General features: G+C 39.2%; 1 pseudogene; it reads right to left on the reverse strand.

Annotated features, from left to right (window-relative positions):
• Window positions 1-1,302: 1,302 nt before the first annotated feature.
• Window positions 1,303-1,421, reverse strand: LOC145255881 (5S ribosomal RNA; annotated as a pseudogene).
• Window positions 1,422-5,317: the final 3,896 nt, after the last annotated feature.

A 5,317-nucleotide genomic window follows, 5' to 3' on the forward strand; every position in this document is an offset into this window, starting at 1 on the left:
TTTCCTTGAATAGCGGAATCCCACTAAACAACTCATCAGAGACAAAATATATTTATCAGAAAATAATTGGAAAGATTTTTTTTCTTAGAATGGAAAATGCTTTTATAATAAGATCTAAAAGAACTTAATTATTGCAGTGTTTATAGGCCCCACCCCAAAGCCATTTACTTCAAACCACACATGTGGTCTCAGTCTTTTGCCGTTATCATTTATTATTGAATATATATATATATAGAGAGAAAATAAAAAGGAACAAACCGTATATATGTGTTCACCAACGTTTCGTCTTTATTTCGAGACTTCCTCTGGGTGAATGAGAATAAGAAACCAAAAAATATACCAGTACAAAATATTTGAAAAAGTTTCACGTGAACAGTGTGACGCAGTTCTATTTAAGAGAAACGGAAAAATTGATGTTGGAAATATTTTGTACTGGTATATTTTTTGGTTTCTTATTCTCATTCACCCAGAGGAAGTCTCGAAATAAAGACGAAACGTTGGTGAACACATATATACGGTTTGTTCCTTTTTATTTTCTCTATTTTGTCGGAATACTATTTCCATTATTTTCATCATATATATATATATATATATATATATATATATATATATATATATATATATATATATATGCAACATTCCAACTTCCGGTCTTTGAATACTCTCTGACTGTTTATAATGTCTGCCCGCCGATTTGGTATTTATAGGCACTTATTTTTCCAGTTATTGCGTTAATTGCCGGTGGCCTTGATAATTCATAATATTGCCATAACGAATTCGAATCCCAAACTAAACTTAATTTCTGTTCGACACACTTTTCATAACCCGACGGAAACACGAAAGAAATGTCTTTGCAGAACGAAGAAGTCAGCAGAAATCTTAAGAATTGTAACCAAAGATTATTCGTACAACTTGGATTCTTCGGACTACTGTTCTCAACTTGAATGCCATTTTCACAACGTTTCGATCGATGTAACGCGTGGAGCAGTGGTTAGAGTAGTTGAAAAAACCAATTGTAAAAGTGATAATCTCCTGAAAGTCGAAGGTTCAATTATCAGTGTGTGTGTGTGTGTGTGTGTGTGTGTGTGTGTGTGTGTGTGTGTGTGTGTGCGCGCGCGCGTGTGTGTGTGTGTGTGTCGTTTGGCACTAACCCTATTCGACTTTAACTGGCTTCCTCCAAAGAAGGAGGTTTCATGGAAGTACGAAATTCACAAGCGGTTCCCAGTCGCATGCATATCGCCGTTAAGGGAGATGACGACGTTAGGTTTTTGCAACTCTTGCAGGGAGGTGTCGACGTCCTCCTACATACAGCGCCTGGACTTCCCAAATTGGTCACACATTTTAGTAGTAACTAGGCTCAACGTTGCTTAACTTCAGTGGTCTGACGGGAACTGGTGTGTCAACGTGATTATGCCGTATATAATTCTCAGTGTGGGCAACCGAAAAATGCAATTGCGAATTATTTAAGGCCTCTATCCAGTCATGGCTGACGGAACGAGAACATGCTACTTCCATGAAGTAAATTAAGGGGTTTGTTCGAAATTCCGCCCAACTTCCCGAGTTCGATAGAAACATCAAGTTCAACAGGATACACCTGAAGAAGGTCGGAAGTTACATCGATCGAAAGGTTGTGAAAATGACACTCAAGTTGAAAACAAGGGTCTGAAGATCACGAATAACCAATTCTTATCTAAAAAATCCAGAAACGAAATATTTATTTATTTTAAACTATCAATAAAACTGAAATCTATAGATCGCCTCCTCGACCCGAAGTGTATCTTTATAGTTGCGAAAAGTTACGCCCATGGATTAAATAAAGGGTATTGTACGAAATTCAGTTGCGACAACACCCGAAGAAGGTCGGATGTTACATCGACCGAAACGTTGTGAAAATAGTATTCAGGATGAGAACAGTAGTCCGAAGAATCGAAATAATACGAATAATCAATCATCATCTAAAAAAATTCAGAAATGTAGCCAAAGGATAATATAAAACGTAATCGTATTCTAATTAATGCACAGATTTCCTGTCACACATAACCACTGTATCACTTACTATTTTTATTTTATTTATTTATTTTTTTTTGCAGAATGTCCCCTCGAATTTGCACTTGACATTTTGAATATAAATTTCAATTTCAAACCGTAAATTCCACTCTAATGATTCGCTGGATGTTGCCCTTTAAAATATCGACAGGTTCACTTGGTTTGTGAGTTGTTGTAAGAAAGATCGTTTTCATTAATAAATACGTGATGGGAAACTTTTTTTTTCAGTTTGCACCAGGCGAGCTAACAAGGAAAGGCGGTTTCACAACAATTCTCTAGTTGAGTAAGTAAAAAAACAAAAACAAAAACAAAAACAAAAAAAAAAACAAAACAAGTAAGGGTGCTTGTGTAGATTGGTAATATTTAAACCAATGCTTTTCATGTGAAGATATTATTGCGTAAGTATGTGTCGTGTTGAAATTAGTATAACTTCCAAAAATTACGAAAAATGATCCAGTACACAAATTTATTTATTAGTTTTTTTTTCTTACGTTCGCCCCTAACAAGGCATCTCGCCACTTTGACGTAAGGGGCTACTATTTGGGGCCATTCCTATGAAAGATTAACATTGGGCCGAAATCACAGTGTAGTATCTGTTCTTCAGATGTTTACACTTCAATTTCTTGTTCTCTGTCAGTGGGGGAGTGAGTAATTTTTAATTTTTGTTCATTTTCTCCACGTTAAAAAACGACGCTGGTGTCAAAATCTGCCCGTGGGGAGGCAATGTAAATAGGAACAAGATGTTGGTTTACGTAACATTTAAACTTATGCAAATCAGTACATCCAGAGAAAACACGTAGCAGGAAGGGAATTCCACAAGTATAGCTGTTCGAGGGAAGAAACTATCAATATAGGAAGCTTTCTAGCATTTAGGGACCCCAACAGTAAAGGGGTGAGATTTTGTTGCTACGCGGGTTTGTCGGGGATATGTACGTCGAGGGGGCACAAGCGCAACGTGTTCATCAGAGTACATTCTATTAAAATATTAATAATAAACAGGCACAGAGATGCTAGACTGCGGCGATGGGGCAGTGGTTTGAGCTTAGTTGACAAAGTATGACCTATCAGATTGGAAACTCTTTTTTTTGGGGGGAGGACAATATGCAAGAGGAGAGGCTAGTGGTAGATACACCAGCTCAGATGTAGCAACAATACTCCATGCATGAATAGTGGCCTTGTAGAGGTACACGATACTTTCAGGTGTGAGTAGCTTTCTAGCTAGCTAGAGGGAACGCACTTTCTTTGCAGCAGCCTTCGCAATGTCCTCAATATATTTGTTCCGGTTTATATTGCCTGTGAATGTTAGTTCGAGGAGTTTGGAGGAAAAATTCTCAAGTAGGGTGTTATTTATCATGAATATCGGCGGTTGGAAAAGCATCTTGTAATTGTTAACGGAAAGCAACTTTTAATGTTTTACCAGCATCAAATGTTACCATCATTTCGCCCACCCCCCTCCACTACGGTTTGGAGGTAATTTTCTAGCGATTCTGCCATTGTCTTAGATTTATGTACATCTGTTTTTTCCTCATGCATGTTATAGAGCATTATACCCTCAGCAAATATACTCATCTCGGACACTATTATAAGGGAAGTCGTTTATGAATATCAAGAATAATAGTGGTCCAAGGATTGACCTCTGAGCCAATCCTCTATTAATGTTATGCTGCTTGGATGAACGTCCATCAATGACAATCTGGATTGTCCTATTGTCTAAGAAGGATCTAATTATATTTAGTATACATCCAGTTATACCGTACGATTTAATTTTCATCCATATTAAATAGAGAAATAGTCAACCACCTCAGCAGGAAGAACCTTCTTAGTGACACACAATATGGTTTCCGCTCTGCAAGATCTACCGCAGATGTGCTGACGGTTATATCCCACAGGATTAGTGAATCTCTTGACAAAGGCTTCCTTTCTAGGACAATTGCTCTTGACATATCAAAGGCCTTCGACAAGGTATGGCATAAGGGTCTACTTCACAAGATTTCCAGCTACGGTATAACTGGAAATGTTTTCTCAATCATCAAATCATTTCTCTCCGATAGGCTCATAAGAGTAGTGGTAGATGGACAAAAATCGGAGGCCTGCAATATAAATGCTGGAGTCCCTCAGGGGTCAATCCTGGGCCCAACTCTCTTCCTGATCTACATCAATGACCTCCCTAAACACATACTTAAATCATTCGTTGACATCTATGCTGATGACACTACCATCTACGGCAACACATCCAAGGCTGTAAATGACAAAGTTCTCTCTGATTCTCTCTCCTCTGATCTCGAGTGCGTGGTTCAGTGGGGGAAGATGTGGCTGGTAACCTTTAATGCATCCAAAACCAAACTGCTATCCTTACATCATCAACGCTCTGATCCCCATCTGGCATCAATTGTGATGGATGGCTCTCGTCTGGGTGAGGCCCCGTGTTTTGACAAGCTTCTGGGTTTGACCTTTACTCCTGATCTGAAATGGAACATGTACATCAAGTCTGTTGCCAAGGTCGCTGGAAAGATGGTGGGATCCTTCTACCGCTCCAGAAGATATCTCACTACGGATGCAATTCTCTATCTATATAAAAGCCAAGTACGTCCAAGGATGGAATACTGTTGCCATATCTGGGCAGGAGCTGCTAAAAACAGCCTATCCTGCCTTGACAGAGTACAAAATAGACTTCGTGGCTTAGTCGGGGATGCCCTTTTCTCTACCCTGCAACCTCTCTCCCACAGAAGAGACGTTGCGAGCCTATCCTTGTTTTATCGTTATTTCCATGGCAGATGCTCGTCTGAACTCCAATCTCTGGTCCCCCCTCGCCAATCTTTCACGAAAAACACCCGTCTAGCTGAATCCACTGTGAAAGATTTCCCCCACTCTATATCTGTGCCTAAATCAAAACGCAGATTCCATGAACAAAGCTTCTTTCTTAGAACTGCACGCGTGTGGAACTCTGTTCCGTCTGCCTGCTTCCCTCCGGACTACAACTTGGATGTCTTCAAGTCCAATGTTAACAAATTCCTAATGAACCGCCCCCTTAAGTAAACATTTCAGCAAATCTCCTCACTAACGTAATGTACTTGCAATAACCCTTATCCCTGAGTGGCTTCCGGGCCTTGATAAGTGGTGATCACTGTGTAAAAAAAAAAAAAAAAAAAAAAAAAATAAGCCCTTCGTGCCAGACTTTGTCAAAAGCCTTGGATATATCAAGGGCTATAGCCATGGCCTCGCCCACCTTATCCAGTACACAGTATATGTGTTCAGAGATGATTGTTAAAAT

The sequence above is a fragment of the Euprymna scolopes genome, chromosome 31 (genome assembly GCF_053919585.1).
Source record: "Euprymna scolopes isolate OS-2025 chromosome 31, ASM5391958v1, whole genome shotgun sequence".
NCBI lineage: Eukaryota > Metazoa > Mollusca > Cephalopoda > Sepiida > Sepiolidae > Euprymna > Euprymna scolopes.